Source organism: Passer domesticus, chromosome 6 (genome assembly GCF_036417665.1).
Source record: "Passer domesticus isolate bPasDom1 chromosome 6, bPasDom1.hap1, whole genome shotgun sequence".
NCBI lineage: Eukaryota > Metazoa > Chordata > Aves > Passeriformes > Passeridae > Passer > Passer domesticus.
In genome coordinates, this window is record NC_087479.1 from 5,911,648 (window position 1) to 5,937,613 (window position 25,966).

The window sequence follows — 25,966 nt, forward strand, 5'->3', positions numbered from 1 at the left end:
TGTTCATTGAATATTAAAGAGGTTTCAGCCTCAAGGCTGCAATTTCTGCCTCCTCATGAGTCTTTTTGTTTTAGTTGAAAAAATAATTCAGTCCAGCAATGCTAATTGTCATTCACACCAAGGTCCCCCTGCACACACTTCCCTTTTTATGAGGGAGCTGTAAAGAGGATTTAGTTACATTTTTACTACTTTTGCACAGCCCTCTAATTTAGATGCAGTGATATAAAGTACCCCAGACTCATCTAAAAATGACAGAATTATAGAACCCCAGAATGGTTTGGGTTGGAAGGAACCTTAGAGCTCATCTAGTTTCAGCACCCTGCCGTGGGCAGGGACACCTTCCACTATCCCAGGCTGCTCCAAGCTCCATCCAGCCTGGCCTTGGACACTTTCAGGGATGGAGCAGCCACAGCTTCTGTGGCCAGGGGCCTCAGCACCCTCAGAGCTAAGAATTCTTGGCCAATAGCCCACCTAACCCTGCCCTCTGGCAGTGGGAAGCCATTCCCTCCTGTCCTGTCACTCCGTGCCCTTGTCCAAAGTCCCTCTCCAGCTCTCTTGCAGCCCCTTTAGGTTCTGGAAGGGGCTCTCAGGGCTCTGTGGAGCCTTCTCCAAGCCGGACAGCTCCAGCTCTCTCCGCCTTTCCTCACAGCAGAAGTGCTCTGGGCCATCTCTGTGGCCTCCTCTGGACTCACTTCAACAGGTCTATGATCTACAGTATCATCAAAAATTCTTATTTTATAGATGTGCCAGAAACAACAAAAAATATATGTAACATCCAGGCAGTGGAATGACTTCAATAGCAGATGTCTTTACACAAAATATTCCTCATTTGCCAAGTTAGACATGAGGTCTAATTTAATTTCTCCTAATTCTACAGATGCTTGCTTGGAGAAACCAGCATCCACACAATCATTACACTGAGTGAAAAAGTATCACTTTTGGCACAGTTAAGCATAATTACTGAACAGTTAGCAGCAGAACATCAGCTTGACTTCTTAGCATTCAGCAAATTTGAGGTGCTTAGCTAGGAAGAGGTGGGCTGTAGCCTTTTTAGAAGAACCTACCTGGGGAAGCACCGCTTGTATTCCTTCTAGCTGGAAATCCTGAAGTCCTGGAAACCTTCTTCACACCTCTCTCACCTCAAAAATTATACAATTCACAACTTTTCCCAGATAAAATATAGAAATACGATGTACTGCGGAGAGAAAAACTCTCAAAAACCATACTCTGAGTTTTCATGTGCCAGCCAAAAAAAACCTGAAGGGGTGTAAAATTCTGACAGTACTACTGTCTCTTTTGAACACCAGACTTTCAGGAAATCAGCTTAAATTTTAATTCTGACATCATCATGTAATCAAGAACCTCTCTTCATCTCAAGTGTTTTCTCCCGCCCACTTTCCCCTCAGCAGTCACACGTCTATGACTCACATACTATACCAACAGTGAAAATTAAAAGAAAACATTTTTTCCTACTGCCATTTAGCCAGAGGTACTCCCACAGCTCCCCAGTCACAAGAGACTTGAGTAAGTCAAGCCTTCTAGGGAGAAATGGGGCTGTCTCTGTTATGCAGGATGAACTGAGGTTCAGAACTAGATTTTGCAAAGGAAAAATCAGCCAGAGAAGCCTTTAAAGTACCTGGAGTCAAGGTGTCATGAGAGAAATTGTGAGTAAAGCAGATAAAACCTTGATTAATGCAAGATTTTTAAGGAGATATCCAGGAGCAGATGGGAATTGGTAACATAAAATGAAAATAAAAAAGCTACTGAGCTTTGCTAAAGATACAAAGTGGTGAAGTGTCAGGATGGGATGCCAGAGGGAAGAAGGGGGTTAATCTTGACACCCATGAGCAGTAAAAATCAGATTGTAATTTGCATTGCAGAGTTCTGTCCTGGATTGATAACAGAAAATTACCTTGTTGGCTACAAAGCTGCTGCTTAGAAACAAATACTGATGGGGAAATTCTGGTTAAACACTGTTTGAAAATGGGGCAGAAAAATGCTGTTAGGGCTGTACAAGGGAATGGCGGGACTGGAGTCCAAAGAGTTCAGCTTTACTTTTGACAAGCCAGAATTGCTCTTTATGTGTACATTGGGCATAAACACAGGAAAGCTAAAATCTGTCCAAGCTGGTGCTTAATTAAGGTGCTAAATGATGACATGGGGAAAAAATTACATTCCATGGTTTGTACGTTCATATTTGTTATTGGTCAAGGAAATAAACACTGACTCTCAAACAGGAGTTAGAAACAAGCACTGTGAATCTCTGAGTCATTCAAGGTGGGAAATAGGTTATGTAAAATGCAGAGTGTCTTGTTGATAACATGTGCAGGTGGCAGTTCCCCATGTGGCTCTCCTTCATAAAAGGAGAATTCACCAAAAAAAGTGAGTTTACTAGACAGGATTGAAGGGAGCCACACACATTTTTCTCCCCCAGCAATTACTGCACCAGGAAATTTAGCCAGCAGAGAGTGCCTGTGTTTATTTTTATGTAATATTCTCTCAGGAAGAGAATATTACATGGATGTGGATATGAACAAGCAGATCTGCTGAAGTCAGAGAAGCTCTGTCCAGATCACATGAACTCAAAATTTGGCCCATTCTCCTTGGGAAGAAAAGATTGCTGTTGTCATTTATTAGTAACTGGCAATGTCTGGATCCCAAGAAAGATGTTCCAGGCTCAGCTGAGGTGCTCAGAGAGGCAGGCACAGGTGAGGCCATCATTAGGCTTGTGACAAAATTTTAAAAGCTTCTCAGTTCTTCCAAATGCAGATGGTGCTTCATGACTCCTCTTGTTTCCTGGGAGTTAGAAAGATGTTATAAAGATAAATTGGTTTTTGTCTTCCTCTGTGAATCTGATTTGCTGTGCCATAATTTTGCAGGTAGGGAAAAGAGTAACCAGATTAGATTCAGGTTGTGATGGATAGGTTAATAGAAATGAGTGCAAACAAGCCCACAGGGGATTTCTGTTTGGTATAAGTAAACAGAAGTGGAAAAAATCTACTACAATTCCCTTCCTAGTTTTTAATAAACTTGACAGCATGCAGGTGATTTAGGAGATGGAAATTTCCATTCACAGTGAACATGCATTTGTTCAGACTGAGAGTTGTAGTGTGAGGAAGGAGGGAGCAGATCCTCCTACACAAAATTACCTCTGCTCACTCAGGCCCAGCACCCTGGCTCCTGTAGGCTGGTGCTGCATTTCCCAGCTGCTCTCACCTTCAGCCTGGGCAGGGATTTTTCTCTCCCCATTTGATGATTATTCCAGTAGCTGAATTTATTTCAGGTGCAGGGCAGCAATAAATCCTTCGAAGTCTGGGGCTAGAAATCAGAGTATTTCTGAGCTTAAATGTCCTGCAGCAGCAGTAAAACAATCCTACCTCAGGACTTATCCTTTGCTTTTGCACTTTATGTGCAAAAGTCTGTAACTTATTTAGCACCTTCATTTTTGACAGGAATTTGAAAGCCACACCTACAGATAAGGTTTTATTGGACATGCAGAGGCAGAGTGATGGCAATGGAAAAGGCATTTCTCTAGGGGAGGAGAGAGCCCTGTGGAGGACCTTTGGTGTAGATATCACCAGACATCTTCTTTTAAGTGTTGAAGGTCTGAAACTCCTGTGCAACTCTGCAGAGCTGTGAAGCCCTGGCTTGAAATATCTGCTGGAAAAAATAAGTGGCTATGTCGTATCAGAAGTTCTGATTTTGAGGCTGTTTTTACAGGGGAAAAAAGAGATATTATACAGTTCATCAAGAAAAGGGAACATTACTATTATTTTTCCATTAAAATGTAATTCCACTGGTGTGTTTGTACAAAGCTGTGCCACCACAACTGTGGGACCATAATACATTTTAAAAAAAAGTGAAGAATAGGTAAATGTTCTACCTAGAATCGTTTTATTGCTTGAAAAGGAACCAACCTATAATTCTTCCTCAAGAATAATTTCTAGTTGAGGGGCTAAACTCACCAGGAGAGTGGAGTACTTTGGTATTAGAGTGCTGGGTTAATGGTTGGACTCGATGAGGTTGGACTCTTAGAGGTCTTTTCCAGCCTCAGCAATTCTGTGAGAATAAGAATAATTTGTTTACTTGGGCCAGAGCTGCCTGACTTTCAGTCAGGTACAAAAGTGCAGCTACCAAGTTCACTGAGGCCTGAGTCCTGTTAAGATTTGAAAAGATATTCACAAGAAGAGGACCTCCTCTTCTTCCTAGCAAAGTTTAGTTGCTGATTATTCAATTGGCTGTCATCTAATGAGCAGATTACTTTTTTGCCCCCCATAAAGCAAAGTAAAATGGGCCTTCTGCTATTCCAGGCATAACTGTGTTCATCCAGATAATGATATTTTGCCTGCAGGGCAATGAAGACATGGACCCATCTGTCTGGGGGGTGAACTGGAGACACTTTGCCATTGAAACCACAGGAGAGCAGTGCTCCAACCCACAAAGCAGGGTGCACTGATTTCCCCCATGCCTTGCAAACATCAGGAGGAGGGATGGGAAGATGGGATCAGGTCCTGTGCAGGTGCCTGACACACAGATCGTTTAACACCTGGCTGTCCTTGGCACAGTCCAATTTCCAAGGCAATTTCTCAGGGTGCTGGAGGTGAAGGATGGCCCCAGCTTTGCTGATGGTCCCTGGCTGAGCCATAAATTGATGCTGATTTGAAGTGGGGAAGGTCTCCAGGAGCAGCCTGGCAAGGTGGCAGCAGCTGTAAATAATGATGGAGAGAAAGGGGCCATCTCCTACCAGGCTGATTGTCTCCAGAGGAAAGCTGCAGCACTTTTTATTAGACTTTTTTAGATAATTGGAAAGAGGTGAGGCTATCCTGCTGGTTCTTTGTTTCTTCTGTTTTCTTTGATTCCTGCCTGTTTCTCACAGAAATGATCAGCAATGCCACCTGGTATTCCCTCATACAATCACTACTCCATCTTCAGTTCTGAATTGAGGATATTTGTACTTAGACCCCCCTGTGATAACTGTAAAACACAGATGGCTGCATTTAAACACATCCATGGGCAAGCCCCAAAATGCAGCTCAACTGCAATGTGCAGCCTTGGAAGGGAAAATGAAACATGCAAGGTTTAATACTAATATTTTTTAAACTTTTGTGTTTTGAAAGTTTGGGTTGCAGCATAGTCTCCAAGGCCAGAAATTATTTATTTTAACTGCTAGAGGTATTGCATGCACTGTGTTTTGTGAAATGACCTTCTCCTTGTATTGTGCATGTTTTCTCATGTGGGGATATTTGGAGCCAAGGATTAATAGGGAAAATGGGTCCCATTTTAACTCATCATTTTAATTTTTTTTTTTGTTTTGTTTAAAGTTCTGCCTAAGAAAATATAGTTACCCCCATGATGTTACCCCCATGGCTGCAGTGGCCATGGACTGTATTTTTCTGTATTTTTCTGGGGTAATGTAAAATACATGAAATCCAAAGGGAAGAGTCACAGCAAGTGTTTGGTGGGGAAGGGCCATGTGTTTCTAGATGAGGGGGCTGCCATGGTTATTAATGCATTTCCTCCTTGTCTTTTTGGTTTTACTCTCACATATGGGGCCATCTGGTTCCTCTGTGGGACTCCCAAGACTTTTTGGCAAGCACGTACATGAAGATGTCTGGGGTTTTTCCTCTTTGAGCCTTTCTACTACATCTTATTTCTGGAAACCCTGCTCAAAAAAACCCCGAGAGCTGCAGTCTCTACCTGTCACACCAACCTGGCTGTCAGCAGTGTTGATGTTGCAGGGCAGCCTTGGGAAAATCCTCCTTCGCTGACGAGGCTGGTGGCACATGGAGTGACTGCTCCTTGCACGGTGGATCCGTGGCAGGTGGTGAGACACAGATGCTCCTTGTCCCCTCGGCCTCTGAAGTGATCAGGTGGCCTGAGATCTGAAGGCAGAAGGAAATTTAAAATATGCTCAGAGCACAAATTCATTCCTTTCAGGTCTTGAGAGGTTAGAAGCTCTTGAACTGCCCTGAATGTTAATTTTTTTTTCCCCTGTGCCATATCAGATGAGAACCTGGCTATGGAGCTGTTGGGCTTTCTTGGAAGATAAATGTGACCTATTGAATGCCATTTATCACGATGAGTGCTGTAAGAAATACAGCCTGCTGTCAGGGTACCTGGATGGATTACAGGGATGCAAAACTGGAACAATTCAGCAATCAGCATCTTGGTGTGAAGGCCTTCCTGAAAGAGATGAAGTAATGGCTAAAAACAGAATAAATTTGTTTCAGAAGGCAAAATTAATCATCATGCAGAAGGATTGCTTCAAGTGCAAGCAAGGAAATTGCACTATGAGTAATAAAGTTGCCCAGAGAAAAAAGCACCAAATAAACTAAGTACCAGGAGACACATTTCAAACAAATTTTATCTACCTCTAAAATGCCCCTCTTTGAGATGTAGGGGCAGATGTGGCTGAGCAATCTCCAGAGATGGATTCCACACTGCCTCTGGTTATCACTCCAAATTGTCCAATTTCACAACGTTCAAAACTTTCCATCCTTGTCAAATCTGTTCAACTGTAATGGAAAGATATTCCTGTCTAACAAAACTGGCTTCTTATAAATAGTGAGGATTTGGCACAGCTTGTGCTTATGACATGTACAGCACAAAATATTCACTCTGCAGGCCTCAGCTGTCAGAATAAGGACTGGATGGGATGGGAGCCTGAGCTGCCCTGTTGCCTTTGGGATGAGTTTCAGGGCAATTTGGTTTCAAATGCTGCACATTTATAATGTCCCTTGAAGAGCTTTTGACCAGGAGGTCAAAAAAAGGCATTCACAGATCAGATAAATGGCTGGGGGTGACATGAGCCGATTCATGAGCTGTAGGATGGTCTGGAAACACTTCAGCAGTAGCTGTCCATGATCTCAGCACTCTCTGCCCTCCTGGCCACTGTCAGGCTGCTCTCCATCCTGTCCCCAAAGGAGCCAGGGGCGTGAGGAGGGATTTCAAGTGGGGCAGAGCAGTGACTCTGCTGTGTCCTTGGCAGTGCTGCCAGTGAACAGGGAAGGGATGGAGGCAAAATCCCTGCAGGGACCTAAAAGCCACGTGGATGTGGCACTCGGGGACATGGCTTAGTGGTGGCCTTGGCAGTGCTGGGGGAAAGGCTGGACTTGATGATCTTGAAGGTCTTTTCCAACCTAGATAATTCCATGGGTTTTGGGAACACGATGTGCAAGCAGTGCTCTGCTGAGCTGGTGCTGTTCTGAAACCAGAAGTTTGTGCCTGTGGCAATGAGTGAGAGAGTCCTGGAGGGATGGAAAAGGGCCAGCTAATTTTTTTTTTAATATCATCTTAATTTTTAAGCCTCTTTTAAAAGGCTTAAATGTTTGATTAGAAAAAGAACTTCAGCAGTGAAGAGGTTGGGATAAAAGGCTGGCTGGATTTTGGAGGAGCATATAGGAAAAAATGGCAAGACTTTCCAGAGGAATCTTTCTCCTTAATAAAACCCTTATATTTGAGAAAGCTTTACTTCACTAATGTCAGTTTATGGCTGGCATTTATTTTTGGTTTAGAAACAGGCGTTAGAAGGAAATTGAAAATATCTAAATGCTTTATCTCAAATTTTCTTTTTTTTTTTTTTTTCTGAATGAGGTGTTTAATCTAGGAAACAGATACTTGGATAAAGCAAGTGAAAGAGACATTTTAGTGCCTTTCAGTGCCTGGAAGAGGCCTCCAGAATCCTGCAGAGGGGTTGTGTACAACGGCATGGATGGTCAGAACCAGAAGCAGAGGCTTCCCACTGACAGAAGGCAGCACTTGAGTTAGATTTTACCATCTATCTTAATTTATGCACAATATGCCTTAAATTTTCTGATGTTTCTGGGGAAAAGAACTTACATCTCCATTGATCTGAAGGTGGCAAACAAAATATTTGTGATTTCGGGCTGCTATTGTTAGAAAGAATTTCCTGGAATTGCTACAAATTGGTGAAGCTGGGGCAAATTCTGCCCTTCCAGAACACCCACTCTGCTGTTTCCTGAATATTTGGACTTGTTTTCCAGCATTTCTCCTGCTGATATTTCACAGAAGATGCCATGCCAGTGGCTGGTGACCTTCAGGATGAAGATGGGCAGGTGAGGCTGAGGTAGGAGCTTCTCCTGGCCTCTGTTCCACCCTTGGTCGTGGGGCAGCTGCTGGTTTTCCAACAAGTTGGTAGATCAAATTAAAACCAGAGCTCTCAGCTGGCTGAGTGCCTCATCTTCACTACAAATTCACTTATTCATGGATTACAAATTTTCTTTTTCCCCTTCCTATGAGGACTTAGGCTCTGTTACAAAATCAGGATATAAAAAAATTTCACGCCACTCTAACTGGTACAATAATATTTTGGATGAATTCAAATCCCTGCAGTCATTACTCCAGCTCAAGCTAAATTAAAATTTACAACACAAAGAGTAGCTTCTGGACTAATACAAATCTCACTTCAGGCCTTGACGAATCCGGATTAGTATTTTTGGTTGAAAAAAGACATAATGAAGGCATGAGTGCCTGGAAAAATTCTAAAGATTAGCTACACCCTGCTTAAGAGAAAATTATTTTGATCCACAGCTCTTAATTCAGTTTAATAACTTCTGTAAACCTCTCTGAATGACTATTTTAAAATATTAACTCAGCAGAATTGGGGTTGGAAGCATTTTGTCACTGAAAATTTTACCAGGTCCTGTGGACTTCCAACACTGCTTGTGCATCTGCCTCTTCTGTGCACCAGGAGGAGGAGTGTGAAAGATGCTGACCTACTTTAGAACAAGGGAAAACAGCTTTAGCAAATAATTTTAAAAAAATCCTTCTCTTTCACAGTAATTCTTGCAGAACAATAGAGCAGTATTTGACACTTAGAAACCATACATTCTAATTTCATTGTGTTTTTCATTTAGGAAAACACTTGGAAAATGAAGGCTCTGCATTCAGTGGGGAAATTGTGCAGTGTCTTGAAGGTACTAATGCTGCTATGAAGAAATTGGTATGGGAAATGCAATATTTAGCCTCAAACATATGGGAATAAATTACTTGGTAACCATGGAATTAATCTTTCACAGTTGTACTATTAGAAGTGTTCTTTTGTGTGAATTAAGAGAGAGACAAAGGCATTTTGGGGTGACAGGGGGGTGCTTGCCTGCACTTTGCTGCCTGCAGAGATTTGGCTGTCACAGAAAAAACCAATCTGACAAGGGAAGATGGCACAGCTGATCCAGGCCTTGGCTCACCTGGAGGGGTTTTAATGAGGGAGCAGAAGATGTGATTTGTACATTATAGGGGCTGGGGAAATTTGATATGTGCCTACACTTCTGTCAAAGTAAAAAGAGTGAGGGTCTTGTGGTCAGTGATGTAAATTGTGACTCGGGGCTGAGGTTCTCCTCTGAAATCCGTTGTGATTTCATTGTTTGGTTTTGGGCACGTGTATCGGATCAGCAAGGTGACCCCATTGTCTGGGAGCAATGATGCATCTGACTCCATTGATTCAGAAGGCTAATTAATTACTTCATTATACTATATTGTTCTATACTGTATCACACTGCATCTAAACTGAAACTGAACAAAATCTGTGACTGTCTCCTGACCCACTGACCGTCAGGACGCAGCTCCCAGAAACTGGTCAAGAAAACAAAACACACCAGAATCCAATTACCAAAATCCTTCAGGTAAACAATCTTCATAGAATTATGAGTACCTTGAGTTTAAAGGGAACCACAAGGATCATCAAGTCCAACCCCTGCACAGGGCATCCCCAAAAATTCCACTGTGGCCTTGAGAGTGCTGGCCAAACACCTCTTGAATGGTGACTGCTTGATAATAAAAGACCTGGCAGCAATTGTGAGCTGGGGATGGCTGCTCACAGGTAACAGAAGCCCATAAAAGCCAGAATGGTTTCAAACAGAAGGTGTTTTAAAAGCATCCCCATAATGTGTTTATCTATGCAGGTGTAAAGCTTCTAAAACTTCCCTTTCTCCTTCAGTGTGTCTCTAAATCACCTCTTTCAGGCCAGCTCTGCATTAGTCTATCAGGTGAGTGTTTTATGCAAGGTGCTGAAATCATAAAGCTGCTTTCTTTTTCACCACTTCAGCTAATTGAGGATGCAACTCACAGGAAAATTAAAACCTTTTACACATTTATTTTACACCTCCAAATATTTCACCTTGCCAAGGAAAGGAGAGTAATTTATATGCATGCATGCAGAGCTGGCTCTGCAGACAGCAAAGTTCAACAAGAGAATTTCTTTCCACAGTTCCTCAGCAGGTGATTGTAACTTCCAGAAAAACTGAAGGAGAAAGGTTGAATCGGATTTATGCATAAATGGTGATGCCTTAAAGACAATCTTGTTCCAACTCCTCTGCCATGGGCAGAGACACCTTCCACTATCCCAGGTTGCTCCAAACCCCATCCAAGCTGGCCTGGAGCACTGCCAGGGATGGGGCAGCCACAGCTTCTGTGGGCAGCCTGTTGGGCAAGGTGAGCAAGCAGAATGATTTACCTAAATCTGGAAAATATCCAGTATCGAATAACTTTTTTTAAAAATCGTCAGGAGAAAGTGCTTTTTCATCAGTTACTTCGTTGTCATTGTGGATTTTTTTAATTGTCAGAAAGAAATTTGAAGGCATAGACGTGAATGTCTAGAAGAGACTATAAATAGCAGCAATCTTTGCTTCAGAATGCAGAATTTTCCAGGAGAAATTATTGCAGAGATGACAGGTAGTCTTGACTTAACCAGTCCTGAAAAAATCAACCCCCCAAAAAATACTCCAATAACAGAATTGAATTGTATAAGCGTTTGAACAATTAAATTAATCTATAAAATAAATCTTACTGGTATTATATTTTAATAATAATAATTAATAAGTTGTTAATGGAAGAAGGTGGGTGTTTGCTGATGGGTGATACTGTAATAAGAGTCTAAACGAGAGGAATCTTTACTGAAGACCCTGCACAAGCACTAGAGGAATGACTGGAAAACTGCAGCACTTCCTTCTGATCCTGAATTCCTTCTGGTCCCAGCTCTGTGCTGCAACTTCCCTCTGTGTGAGGTAGGGATAATGATACTTAAACAGATGTGACATTTCTTCTGGGTGGGGTTGACCTGTCCAAATGTTTGTCTCTTTTAGAGAGCAGAGGCATTTTCAGACATCCTGGAAGAGCTGTTTAAAGCAAGTCAGAATCATTTAGGTTGGAAAAGGCCTCCAAGATCATCAAGTCCAACCATTCTGCCAGCACTGCCAAGACCACCACTAACCCATTGTCCCCAAGTGCCACATTCACACATTTCTGAAATCCCTCCAAGGATGGTGACTCCACCACTGCCCTGGGCAGCTGTGCCAGTGCAACCCTTTCAGTGAATAGATTTTTTTCTCTAATACCCAATCCAGACCTCCCCTGGCACAACTTGAGGCCATTTCTTCTTGCCCTGTCCCTGCTTCCCTGGGAGCAGAGGCTGAGCCCCACCTGGCTGCTCCACCCTCCTGTCTGGGAGCTGCAGAGAGTGAGAAAGTTCCCTCTGAGCCTCCTCTTCTCCAGGCTGGAGCTGGAGCTCATCACAAGCTGGAAGTTCCTCTTTCTCCCCTTGGCTATGACAGGAGGCTAAAGCTTCAGCTCCAATTTAGAAATCCACATGAAATAAAGTCTGAGCTCTATTTCTCTTTCTTTCCTTTGGGTGTGGCTTGACTTGTAGCATGCCCAAGGTTTATTCTGCTACCACCCTTCTCTTTGCACCGTGGTCACAAAACAAATCATTCAGGGGGCTGGTAGAGATGAAAACCAAGGTTTCCTTTTGTTGGGAGAAGCAAGGGAGTTGCAGTTCTTTATCCAGCTGACCATGAGGCTGCATGACTGTTAGTGGAGGCACAGGAGGAGGGATGGCCTGGCAGGGTGGCCACAGAGAGCAGGACTGGCTTTTTATGAATACTACCAAATCAGATCAGCTTTAAATTCATCAAGAAACAGCAACCAGGCCTTTTCTTTATTTCTCTTTTTTCCTTTTTTCTCCCCACAGCTGTGTTTGATGTTTGTTGTTTACTTTCTTTTATAGCCAGTTCCCTGCCTCACCTCTCTCTGCCCACAGCATGTGTCTGCTTTGCAGCCAGAAGGATGTTTGTACTTTTTGCTCCCATCCTGCACTCCCTAAGTGAGTTTTTTTGTAGGGGTGATGTGTTTCTCATCTCTGAAGCTGAAGAGATGCTGTAGTACAACACCCCTGCACAGAGGAGCTTTATCCCCAGTGCCTCCATGCTCTTCCCTTTCACACAGCAGTGGCTCTTCTGGGAGAAAATTACTGAATTTCAAGCCAGGTGATCCCACTGCTTATCCTGGGCTGCCAGAGGTTATTGTGCAGAGGATTTTTTTGGGGAAGAAAGGAGTAATTTTAGCAGTTCACTATATGTCTAGTGAGTTTCTTAGATAAACAGCATGAAAAATATCAGTTGTTGTGTGAGAGCACAGCAGGCTTCTCCTCACTGATAAATGCAAATGACTCAGGGAAAAAGTGGTGGGACTAAACTACAGGAGTAAATGCAAATTATGTGATTTCTGGGATGTCAGAATCGCAGCTATCCTGTACCAGCTGACAGCATCAAGAGTAGAGAAGTGAAGATTATAAATCAATCCCTTAATACATTATCTTATATATCTAAATAGCTTTTTATACCTAAGAGGCTTCCACGTGTTTTGCACTTATTTTTTAGCCCTTGTTACTGCTGCACATGAATCCAGTGCTGCTCAGACACATCAGCTACATCTTGCTGTGCTGATGGAACTGAATTCCTGCATAAGAGGCAAAGAAACCCTTTGGAAAGAGAGAATTCTGCACCATGGCATGCGTGGAAAATTGCACTGAGATCACTGAGAATATAAATATTTTCAAAACATGGTGAGCAGTGCTTGGCCCTCACCCCTGCAGCTCACTGCTGATGTTCCTAAGCAACTCTCTGCTGCAAGAGGTTTTTAAAATCTTTTTTTTCTGGAACAGCAGAGCCTGCCTGCTGCTGCCTGCCTTCTACAGCCCTGGTGAGCTCGCCGAGGGAAAACTGGAGGTTTAACAATTAAGGAGCTGCTGCAGATAAAAAATCACAGAATAGAATCATTAAGGATGGCAAATCCCTCTAAGATCATGGAGTCCAACCATTAGGCCAGCACTGTGAAGCCCATCATTAAAACATAGCCCTAAATGCCACCTCTACACGTTTTTTAAACCCTCCAGGGATGGTGACTGCAGCCTGTGCCTGATCACCCTTTCAGGAACTACATTTTTCCTAATATCCAATCTAACCCTTCCCTGGCACAACTTGAGGCTGTTCCCTCAATAAAAATCAGAGTTTTCAGCTAAAAAAAAAAGAGAACAGAAGAATTCTGTATCAGTAACTGTGCTAGAGATCCATCTTCTTCTTCGAGAGTTGCTCCAACAGAGACTTGGGAGATGTTTGTTTTCTCCCTGCCAGATTTCATGTCACTGTCACCTTCTGCCACACTGCTAGAGCTGTTCAAAAATAAATCACAATGCCCATTCTTTGGGGAAGACTTCCTGCTTTCTTTGTTCTTCCAGTGCTTGCAAGCAGCCCTTCCAATTTTAATGGAACTGGTGGGAAACAACTGCACCAGAAAAAGCATAAGTTTCTAGAAGTTAAGCCACAAATTAACTGGAATTTTTCACTGGAGCACAAAGTCTTGGATGGTGTTATCACAGCTACTGGTCATGTCATGCTGTATTGTATGTGTATTTATTTTGTTCACGTGGGGATAAATTAGGATTCATTTCAGCAAACCCAGAAAGGTGGAATCACAGAATGATTTGGGTTGGAAGGGACCTGCAAGATTGTTTTGTTCCAAACCCCCTGGCATGGGCAGGGAACCCTGGAAGGAGATCGTCTTCAAACCCTTCCAACCCAAACCATTCTGTGCTTCTGTGAGTGGGATAAAAAGGTAAAGGCTTTGAAACCTACTCCCAAATCTGAATATAATTCCAAAAATGAAATTACCTTCAAAATTATCTCAGATGTTGAAATTTGCCTTCTCATATGTGTCTCCACAGTGGCACAGGCAGAAAAGTGACTCCCTTGGATGCCCATGTGCAGTTTGGACTTCTGTGTGTGTGGTATATATAAATGTACTCACAGACATGGAATGTGATTTTTTTTTTCTGTGTCAGAACCTCTCAGAATGTCACATCTGTATTGATGCCTCTTACAGACTGTGAGACAAACAAACACATACTTGGAATTCATTCCCTCCAGGCAAACTGCTTAAAATAAAGGTACCTGCATTTCCCAGCAAGCTGTGAGATAAGGTTTTACTGGTTTTTTATGTTCTGTCCTACTTTCTGTTATGTATATTTGATATACTTTCTGAATGATAAAATAAAGACAGATTACCAAATTAAAAATTATTTAGATTTTTTACTAAATCTGGTATAATCAGGTTCCTACACTGGGATAAGATTACATGAAATTTGATCAGGTCCTAATTTGCATGATATATTAATTAGTCATAGTTTCTTTATTTTACAGAGTTTAGTCATTTGGTACATAGCTGTTGTTTTTGCAGAAAATTATTTTCTTCTAGGCTAAGTTTTGTACTCATTTAATTATGGAAGGCTTCAGATGTTTTATTTTAAAGTGTTAAACATTGCACAGTACATTGCTCAGTTAATTGCATTATTTTTAATATGGAAGAAATAAATGAAAAGGAAAAAAAAAACCCTGAAGCTCATCTTCCAGGAAAATCTTCCAAGAAAACAGTTGAATTTAAAAGCCCAAGTATAAAATTTTTGGACCTATAGCATTTGATAAGTCTGAATTCATTGGTACATTATACATAAAATTCTTTGGGTCCATCAGTGCAAAGGTCAAAGTTCAATTTCATAACTGGTCAAAGTGTGGGGCATTTATAGAGAAATGCAGTCCCTAACTTTTAAGAAGAAAATGAGCATTTTTTGATGTCTGACCTTATTAACTGTTAATTTCTTGGTTATAAAATCCCTTTCAAAAGCACAGGTCTGTATGGACTGTTTTTACCAGATTCATGGGAGAGTTTGCTACTCTTTTGGTCAACTTATCAGGACATTTTTATAAGGAATATTAAAAAGAGTCAGTGAGAGGCTGATTTGGATCTCAGTCCCTCCCACACCTCTGGAGGAGCAGCTGAAAAGGAGACATTAAAATAACAGATATTTAGTGGACGCAAACCATGATGTGAAATAGGAAGAAATTTAGAAAAGAAGACTGTTCAGACATTATGAAAGAGTTTGTACTGCTCCAGAATTTTAACCTGAGTAAATCCTGCAGTGAGGGTCAATATAGTAGATTTCACAGGTTAACATTTTAATGTTTCTTTTCATTACCAATCTTCATTGGTTATTTTTTTAACTCTTTCTGTGACTAAATGCAATTAAATACACAACGTACAGCCTTAACTACTGCTCCTTCAGTATTCTTTCTTTGCAGGCTATTGAAATTCAACTGTGAAATCTCAGAGGGGCTAGAAAATATTAGATACTCTTGCAGATATTATGAAAATTTTAAAAAAATCCCACCAGTGGCAGTAAAGGGATTAATTATCTGCTGTTTTGGAAAATTCATTTGTTTTGACATATTCTGTTTTATTTTTATAGGCTATATTTAATTCTCATAGCAAAACTGAAAAAAAACCCCAACTGGAAAAAAAAATGGAATTTAAAGAGACAGACATTTTGGCATTCTCAGAAAAGAGAATATGTAGCACAGAGGTTTCTCCTTCTGAATGTCATTGGAATTGCAAGACATTGCAAAAGGTGTGAGCAAGAAAAATAATCCAAATATTCTGTGGACTTATCCATGTTACATTCATGGGACTCAATGTGCAGATCCTCAATTTAGCACTATAATAATAATATAATAATTCTACATTTATTATTACTTTATATTGTATATTATATAAATTATAAAAATATATTATATGGTATATATTTATAATATATATCATGTGTAATTTATATATTTATATAATTATTTTTATATGTTAATAATTTCATTATTATTTTTATTCTATATTAATTGCTTCTCTCCTGATCTGCCTTTTGAAGGGTTGTAGAACAAAAATAAAGGGGGAAAAGTTGAGACTCTTCCTGATGAACCAAATCCTGCTTTTGAACCCACTTCCCTGTACAATGTGAGCTCAAAATCTCTACAGAGAAGAAAATATGAGTTCCTGGAAACTTGTGTAAAGCCATTGCTCAGAATTCTACTATTTTTCTTGGTGGCAGAACTATTTCATTAATGTCCTCATGAAATGAATGTTGCCATTAATTAACAATGTAATTACTGTAAAAAATGAGCTGCAGCCAGCATCCAGCCCTGGCCCTTGGTCTTGTGGGCAGTTATAAATGTCTTATCTTTACTCTGCTGAACATTAACTTCAGTAGAAATATTTTTTGCTGGGGAAGTTGACCAAGTTGTTTGAGGGTCCAGGGAGTCATGATCTGATGATGACCAGAGAGCTGCAGGCCAGGAATGTCACAGCCTGAGTGGAACAGAAGCACTGTCTTCTTTTGTTTGTTTTTTTTTTCTTTTTTCTTGTTTATTTTTTCCCATTGTGCTGCATTTTTGCAGCTGCTGAGTTGAGTTAAAGAAAATATCTCATCAATGCATTTTTCCTTCACATTTTTTGCCACATGCTCCCCAAGCCTGGTCAAGATGGATTTCTGCTTCTGTATTTGTTTGCTATAAGGGTGCTGGGGTTTCTTATTCCTCTTTTTTCCCTTTGGTTTATCCTTTCTTCCTCTGAATCAGATTTCTTTCTTCAAACCCTTCTTCAGGTGGGCTCGTGCTTCTTGCACAACTCCTGTTTTGTATAGGAAATTTAAAAAGGAAACAATTATCCCTGGTTCTGAGTGCATCCTGTAAAACACACAAATACATAATGTTTACCCAAGAAAGAAGTATAAATCTGTGCTCAAACTTTTATCCTTTACCTATTTTCTCCCTGTGTACTTTTTCTGTGGAAAATATTGCCTCTCCCCACAAGCTTGACTTGACTTGCAATTTAAGACCTTGGAGTAGAAATCCTGCTAGTTCTGTATGTCCTTGCCCTCTTTGCCAGTTTTATTCTCATCAGATATATCAGAGGGAATTAATGAATGAAGATGGAATGGAAAGGAGCACAAAAGCATGTAGACACATCTTCACATGAGAGACATGAAAATTAGAGTGCATGATTTTTTTCTTAATATTTTTTTCTAACAACCTCCTAAATATGTCTACATTGGTTTTGTCTCTTAGGATTCAGCTTGATTCTGAGTTACTGCTTTTGCAATCAAAAATTGCCCAGGAAAAGAAGGATTTCAATAAGGAACCTGGAAAGGTAAGAGAGATATATTTATCCTGGCTCAGAGCTTTTACTACAGAGGCCATGGGCTAATGTTGAAAGACTTAAAAAACATTGAGAGGTCTGATGAGCTTGGAGGAGAGGTTTTCTGTGCTGGGATGCAAAGAAACGGAGGGTGATGAGGTTAGGATGTTGATTTGGGAGGGACTAAATGTGCAGGAAGAGCATGGGTCAGACAGATGGATGTGGGAGCATTGTGGGGAGGTTTGTCAGCAGGGCTGAGGTCAGGTTCCTGGTCTTGAGTGTTGAGTGTGCAGATTTCAGAGTCATCCTGGCTGACTTGCTCCGTGCTTTTTTTTTTTTTTTTATGTTTATGTTTTATGTATTGACTTTCACTGTGTTGGGGGAAAATGTAAATCTGGTGGAGGCTGTACACTGATCTGCCCACGGGGGCTCTCCCAGCTTGTCCACAACCTCTCCTCCAGCAGTGAACACAGCAAACAAGAAGCTGGGCCATTAAAAACTCTGCCATGCTGGGACCAGGCAGCACGAGCTGGGAGCCATTCTCCCCATCCCATGGCCACTCCACCTGCTCTTCTGCAGCATCCACAGTGACCCCAATCACCCATTTTCCTATTTCCTGTGTCTCTTTCATTTTCCTGCACGTACCTGCCTGTGCTGGGTTTCAAGATGTGGGTGTGGGTGTGTGTTCTATTTCCCATCTGTCAGAGTGGGGCAGTTATCTTCCGTTCACTGGGCAGTTTTCTTTGTCTCTCCCACAGCCAATCCTCCCTCCAGGAGATCTCTGCTGTCCATGGCCAGGGAGTGTCCCTGCATGGCTGATCAAATTCCAGCATCCCATGGGGAGATGCTCCGCCCAGGGCAGGAGCCAAGCATTCCTACCTGGATACAATCTGAGCCTGGAACAGCACAGCAGCCTCTGCCCCCTGCATTCCCAGAGGAGCAGCTTTCTCCTGCCCTGCATTCCCACAGGAGCAGCTTTCTCCTGCCCTGCATTCCCAGGGGAGCAGCTTTCTCCTGCCCTGCATTCCCAGAGGAGCAGCTTTCTGCTGCCCTGCATTCCCAGGGGAGCAGCTTTCTCCTGCCCTGCATTCCCAGAGGAACACCAGGCCCATCTCCAGCAGCCCTGGAGCTCCAGAGGAAAACTCCCCCCTTGTGCAGGATCCCTGCTCCAGCAGAACCACAGCTGGCACTGCAGGAGGGCTGAGCCCCCATGGGATGGGACTGTGCCACCACCCTGACCCACAGGGGGACAGGGCATGTTCTGACTCTCTCAGGGTTGTTTTGTATTACTGCCTTTTTAATTTTATTTTTATTTTCTTCCCTAATAAAGAACTGTTATTCCTGCTCCCATATCTTTGCCTGAGAGCCTCTTAATTTCAAAATTATAATAATTTGGAGGGAGGGGTTTTACATTTTCCATTTCAGGGGAGGCTCCTGCCTTCCTTAGCAGACACCTGTCTGTTCAAACCAGGACATTGCCTCCACTGATATTGCATGCCTACCATCCCATCTTTCATTGTCAAGCCTTCCCCATTTTAGGCACTGGTCAAAGTTTTCTCTGAATTATTGTAGTAAATCTGTTGGAGTGAGTGATGGTGGTCAAGACATCCCCCAAGGCTGCTGACTGTCGCTGTTCCTTAGAACAATGAGGAGCTTCCTTCCCAAGGAAAGTAGGGCACTGAAATGCTGAGTGAGAACCGTGCAGCTTTCAAAGGTTCCAAGGCTCCCTTGGTCTGCAGCAGATGCTCTGTCCCCAGGGGAATTGTCTGACTCCTCGTCACCAGTCTGATCTGAGACAGGATAAATCAGATGCCAGGAGTGCAGGAAAGATCCCCTTTGCATGTCTGACCTTAGAAAGGTGGATTTACAGCCGGCCTTGAGAATTGTTCTCATTCTGCTGGTGCACAGGTTGTGCTCCCACATCACCAAGGACAGCCATGGTCCTGTAATTCCTCAAGCCTCCCTAAAAATCAGGGCTGAGGCTGTCACTGCTGAGCAAACCATTGTGGTGGATTCATTCTCATGCTCTTTCTGGCAGCTGAGCTAAGCAGAGCATACAAAAGAGATGCCAAATATACCTTGATACTTTTCTACTCTGACTTTCCCTTAATATGATCCCTTCTAAATGAGATTGTTACCAGAGGATTACTCTTTCTTTTGTGTCCTGAACAGAACTAGGTATAAAAAGCAATTGCAGCTGTTTATTTTCACGTGGTGCCACACTGGTAACACTTTCTTCTTTTTAAACTTTTCCTACTTTGCTTTATTCCATCCTATTTTGATTAAACAACTGAAGTTGCTTCCTTTTCTCCTCCATTTTTTTTTGAGGCTTTCAGTATTTCTTGCACTTGCCCTCCACTACTTTAATCTGCAAAATGCCTCAGTCTGCATGCTGTGTTATGGAGGTGATGTGTGTGAGGGGAATAAATTCCTTTGTAGGAACTATGTCAGATCAAGCTCATTCTTCTCTCTTTGGAGCATTACAGTCATGCAAAATATCAAAGCAGCTCACAGAAATGAGACTCAGTTCACCTTTCTCTGCCTTCCTCACACGCCTGTTTCTACCAAGGGAGCCATTTCCTCTGTTCTCCATATTTTACTCTTTTTTTCCATTTTTTTAATGCTGATTTTTCTGCTACAGTCTTTTATTAAAAAAAATTAAAGCTCGTGAGAATATTCAAACATCTACACTTTGAGCTTATCTGATGTTTCTAGCCTTTGATCACAGGAGTGGATATGACAGGTTTACCCAAGTTCAGAGTCTCAGAGGGAACAAAAACAGGTAGTGCAGCACTTGACATTGAAGTCCTGCACAGAACTGAGTTCAGAGTCTTGTGCTGCTTCACATCCTGGGCCCAGTTTCATTCCTTTGTTTGGCTTTATTTCCTGGGTATCCTCTTGTCTCTCTGTTTCCCAAGTCTCCCAGCCTGCATAGATTGTCCCTGTCCTCCCTTTCTGTGCTTTACCTGCTGCAGCAAAACAGAAGTGATGTATTTTTCCACTGAAAAGTCATTTAACTTGTGACTTGTGTTTCTTTGGCCTTAACCAAGATGAGACTCCACTATGCTGAGAGATGCACATGCATCAAATTAGACTTTTTTTGGCCAGAGCTACTTGTGATTATATTTAAGTGCTCATCAGGAATAGGTGAGTGAAGTTCAAATAGCTTCATTTCCCAAAATAGCTATGCTGGGTAAGGCTCAGAGCTGGTCCTACCAGGATCCTGTCTTCTGCAGTGATCAATAGTCCTCCTTGGAGAAGTAATGCAAGAACAGTCAAATATAGAATGACCCTTTTTCTGTATAATCCCCATGACAAATGGAGTGTCAGGAACTTCTCTGGATGAGGATGATATCTGCTTTTTAATAGCTTTTGATGGAATTTTATGCTATGCTGGATCTTCACTGCAATGTTCTCCTATCACTGATTGATTCTTTTAGCTCACATATACATTTATCCTCGCTAATAACTTACATAATTTATTTAGTAAGGACAAGATTTCTCCTGTTTTAAACCTGCTGTCTCAAAAGTTTATCAGCATCCTGCAGTTCTTGTCTTATGAGAAACAGTAACTCATCTCCTCAACTGCTCTAGCAAAGGTGTGTGTGATTTTTACACACCTTTAATCTACATCCCTTCAATTGCCTCTTTTTCAGGCTGAGCACAAAAAACAGTTGGAAAAATCACCCTTGATAATTGTTACCCATGCTTTACTGACTGAATAGAATAATGATTCCTGTTAGTTTGCAGGAGGTCTGGCCTCATGCTGGAATTAATCTGTTTTTCCCTGAAGGACTCAGGTGATAGGACAGAACAATTGCTTATCATATCTGCAGATGACAAACATGATAAGAGTGGGAGCACCCTCTGCAGGGCAGAACTAGAATTAAGAATTATTTTATCAAGCCAGAAAAATAATTTAAGGGAAAAAAAGGTTAATAATAATTTTTAAAAAATCTGTGTTCTCGCATTTAGGTAGAAACAGTTGTTTGTGCAAAGCCATCATGAGGGAGGTATTTAAGCACAGATAAACAGACTTAAAGCTGAAAAGTTGAACATAAGTCAACAAAGATTTGCAGCAATGAAAAAAAGCAAGAGTCAGAGCAGTGTGTGTGAAAAGGTGGCCTGGCAAGGTTTAAGGTTTATGTTCTCACCTGTAGCTTTGGTATAGGACAGACCTGGAGTTTAAAGGATGAAGATTATTTTGAGATTGAAGAGGAATTCAGTAAAGATGATGAAAAAAAAGTTGAAGAAGTGTGCAACTTTTCCATTTAAAACAGGTAAATCTAAGAGAAGACATAGCAAGAATTATCAAATAAATAAAAATTCCTAGCAATACAGTAAGCTTTTCTCCTTGCCCACTTTTTCAGACAAATAACTGGAAAGATAACAGATTTACCAGAAGAAGAAGGCCCTTAGAAAGCACTGACAGCACACAGAGGGAGGCCCTGGAATCAAACTGGAATCAGTTGTCTGAGTTTTGCAGAGACAGAGTATTTCTGCCACCAGGGTTTTTAAGGACAAATCAAACATCTGTCAGGGGTTCTTAGGTCTAATTGATTCTGCTGTACAGCAGAGATGGACTAGGATGACCTTTTGAGATTACTTTCAGTATTCTTTCTTCTACTGTAAAAAAAAAAAAAAAAAGGAGAATTAAACCTAAGCAGGCTAACCTTGGAAGAAACCAAGAGAGAAACAAAAGAGAAGTATGCAAAATTTAAAAAACCAAAAACCAAAAACCAAAACCCAAACCCCAAAAACCAAAAACCAAAAAAAAGGGAGATTGGTTAAGCCAATCAGTTACTGACAGACCCTGCTTTTATTCACAGCACCTGTCTCATGTTCACTGTCTAAAAACCTTTCCTCTGCTTTGCAGAAAAGAAAGATGAAGTTTGGAAAGAAACAAAGAGGAGTATCCAAGGGCAAGGCACCTGCCTGAGGCATAATCAATATCCTGTGTCTGGTGCCTTCAGCCAGGGATTGTAGGAAAAGGCCTGGGATGCAGCTGAGGTGTGGAATAGGCTGTGAAATGTGGAATTGGTGCTTTGAAATTATTCTGTACATCTTTCAGGCCCTTGGCTATCAGCTCTGTCTGATCATATCTGTCTGGAAACAAGATGGAATTTTGCTGGGTGCTGGTAGAGCTGACCCAACATTATTGAGTCCACACAATTTTGTGGGAGCAAAGGAGGAGCAGTTTCCCTGCTTGAGCATGACCTGTGCTGCTCTGGCTGTTCTCACCCATTTTATTTGGTGCCACAGACACGAGTGGTTTTCGTTGGTTTTGGAAACTCCTAAAATTTGTTCAACAGGGTGAAATGGATGATGCTGTTGAAAGAAAAACTGTCTTTTTGATGTCAGAGGAATACACTGCCCTTGGTATTTCCATAAGCAAAAACTCATTTTATTCTTCCTGACCTCTCTAGAAATAGTGAAAGTATTTGGAAAATATTTAGAAAACTGTGGTAATATTCAGTTGTAATTATTTTTTTTCACAGACCAATAATAAAAGAATATATTTTTGCAGTGAACTCAAGCCAGGAATAGGCAAAAGCCTGAATGACCTGACAGTGTTTCATGGTAACATATTAATATCTACTTCAAAACAACAAATAAAGAGAACTTTTTTAAGATGACATTTTAAAGAAAATCTTTCAGTCTTTTTAATTTTTTGGCACAGCAATCTACCCCATTTTAACTCGTAACTCTGTAGTAAATCTTCTCAAGCAATGGTCAAAGAAGATCTTTATTCATTCAAAAGATGAACTTAAATGTTCTAGTGTACTGGTTTGCATAAATCTATTTCACTTACTATGTAAAAAACAAAATTGCATTTTTCAAATAAGGCACTACTGTATTTGAAGCCATATGAGGCAAATTATTAAATCTGTGTTTTCCAGCAAGGTATAAAATCTTGGGTATAAAAACATTTTTTCCTGATATTATTCCCTTTGTTGATTTGATATTCAAGCTTTCCTTAAATCTGTACCTCATAATGTTCTTGCTGTTCTCATGCAGCTCATCAGCCTTGTAATATTTTTCCAGTTGGGTGTGGCTTTAATTTTTAACAGGAATTCAAATAAACGATCAAGTAAGTTTTTTCACCACTTATCTTGTCAGAAAAACAAACTTTGGGGTTTTTATGCAAGGATTGGGTACTTGAAAAGGTTCCTGCAGAGCTACAGGTCTGGTTGCCAGTCAGGCTGTGGGAAAACAAGATAAGCAAAACAAGTTTTTTAACATTTTGTAAGGGGCTTTTTCATTTTAAGAAAAAAAAAAATTGTACTCGGTGTCACTACACGAATTTCTGGAAAGTGAGTGGGAAATACTGAACACAGTGCCAGTTCTAACAACAATTCAGCAATGAGAGGAAAAGATCAGTGGTTTTTATAGCAGTCTACAACACAAGCTGGAAGGACTGGATACTCTGGATGTCAAAAAATCCTGAATGGGTGATCACTGCAAGATATACTGAACTTTTTTATTTTTCCACATTTCTTTTTTCCTTCTAAATCCCAGAATACATTAATTCTTAGCTGCTTTCATCAGGCACTGTAGTGATGGAACAAGGGGAAACAGCTTCAAACTGAAAGAGAAGAGGTTTAGATTGGATTAAGGTTAGGAAGGAAGGAATGAGGGTGGGCAGGCCCTGGCACAGGGTACCCACAGAAGCTGTGGCTGCCCCATCCCTGGAAGTGTTCCAGGCCAGCCTGGATGGGCCCTGGAGCAACCTGGGATGGTGGAAGATGTCCCTGCCATGGCAGGGGGTGGGGACTGGATGGTGTTTTAGTCCCTTTCAGTCCATACTATTCTGTGATTCTCTGAATCTGTAAAACACAAGCAGTGTGTCCAATCTTTCTGCTGCACATTGAGGCCGTTTATTGGTCTCTTTCTCCAGGCATCACTGACAGAACCAGAGGACACAGTCTCAAGCTGCACCAAGGGAAATACAGGTTGGATATCAGAAAAAAGTTTTTTACAGGAATAGGGATAAAGTTCTGAAATGTCTGCCTGGGGAGGTGGTGCAGTCACCATCCCTGGGTGTGTTTAACAAAGCCTGGATGTGGCACTGGGGGCCAGGGTTGAGCTGAGGTGTTGGGGCTGGGTTGGACTTGATGACCTTTCAGGTCTCTTCCAACCCAGTGATTCTGTGAAGAACCAGAAATGCTTTAAGGCGTTCCTTAACTTCCTTTATCATCCTCAACTACCTGGAGAGCTGTGGTAATAGCAATGAGGGGGTTGTAAAATAGTCTGAGCATCACTGATCTTCCCAGAACTGTGTGTTTGCTTTTCCACAAAGGATAAATAAAAATACCAGACTTCAACTCCTGCAGTTTGTGTCTGGCTGGTTATCACTGCAGGACTGTGGTTAATTAATGTTCTTTAAAATTTTCATGTGAGCAATAAGTACTGCTGTTTCTGCGTCTGCCATTATATATATAGATATATAAAATTCTTTTAATGCTACTGGGAGAAGATGATAAAAGACTTCATTAATTTGTATTTCACATTCCAGGTTTTGCTGAAGGCTAAAGCACTGGAGTCCAGCAGAAAGGTCAGTGGCTGAGGTGCCAGGCAAGGTCCATGGAGTGCACTGCCCTCCTTTAAGTTTTGCTTTTAATAGAATCCCTCATCCTGCTTTCAAACTCAACACACTGTTTTCCAGACCTAGCAAAATATGTACTCTTTACCTGGGACTTGTTGTCTTTTTAAAAATAAGATCCAGCACATTTAAACCCAAGATCCAGTGTAACATTTGAGCCCAATACACATAGTCCACAGAGAAATACAGATGAAGTAAAGACCTTAGATGTGGTATTTTAACATGAATTTTAAGCCCATGCTTTTAGAACTCTCCTTTAGATGACTGTGTCTGCAAATTAAACATTGTACACAGCAGTACAGACAGTATTTGATTTAAGATCAATTACTTCCTCAATCCCTAAATAAAACCTCACTTCTGCATGCACGAGTGAGTTTGTTTGCACACAATTTATAGGTGCAGTGAACCTGTCAAGTGGCATTTCACATGAAAATAAAAAAATCACATAGAGCTATGAGGAAAGGTGTATCAGATGTTACAAAAACAAACCTTCCAAGGAGGAGAGTGACAGCTCGAGGCAGCCTGGCTGAGGTGACACCTTTCAAAGCCTCTGAGCTCCTGGCAGACTCTGTCCTTAGCAATGCTGGCAGATGATAGAGTGAAAAAAGCATTATTGTCACAGACATATAGAAATATGCACTGTTACAGCCTGTGATCCATACAGTGAAAGAGTTTGATTTGAGAGGATCTTCTTACTTTTGGTTCTGGTTTTGGCCCTTCAGCACTGCTTTGCATCTTCCTCTAGACTCTTTATAGCATCAAGTTTTGGTTGACCAATACTAACCCAACTACCAGGAAAATAAAATCTTTAATCTGATCTATTTAATGCCCTCCAGGAAGGTCTCCATATATGAAGCACACAGAGTATAAACTCTACCTTACAGAGAATTTTACAGTGAATTTCTTCTTCTTCTTTTACAGTGCATTTCTTCTCCAGCAGTCAGACTCAAACATCATCAGGAATCATGCACGTTTTATCTTGTGCTGGAAGGAAGAAGACAGTCTGTTTCCACTGGTGGGGGACAGAAGCTAGAGTATGTGATGAAAAAATGAAGT

The 25,966-nt window shown here is 41.3% G+C and overlaps 2 long non-coding RNA genes across 5 annotated transcripts; one reads left to right on the top strand and one right to left on the bottom strand.

The window, feature by feature from the left end:
• The first annotated feature begins 1,545 nt into the window (after nt 1-1,545).
• LOC135302496 (uncharacterized) lies at nt 1,546-25,961 on the top strand. 4 transcript variants are annotated; one of them, XR_010364095.1, is made up of 7 exons: nt 1,546-1,664; nt 8,004-8,086; nt 8,877-8,936; nt 14,015-14,077; nt 17,238-17,319; nt 24,824-24,862; nt 25,832-25,961. It is a non-coding gene; the product is annotated as an uncharacterized LOC135302496 (long non-coding RNA). The 4 variants fall into 4 exon arrangements; XR_010364092.1 differs by lacking the exon at nt 14,015-14,077 and adding an exon at nt 15,593-15,751; XR_010364093.1 differs by lacking the exon at nt 14,015-14,077 and adding an exon at nt 15,593-15,751 and having other exon boundaries at nt 8,004-8,075.
• Nucleotides 2,588-3,276, bottom strand: LOC135302033 (uncharacterized). Its single transcript, XR_010363721.1, has 2 exons — nt 3,150-3,276; nt 2,588-2,796 (listed from the first exon to the last, which is right to left on the bottom strand). It is a non-coding gene; the product is annotated as an uncharacterized LOC135302033 (long non-coding RNA).
• Nucleotides 25,962-25,966: the final 5 nt, after the last annotated feature.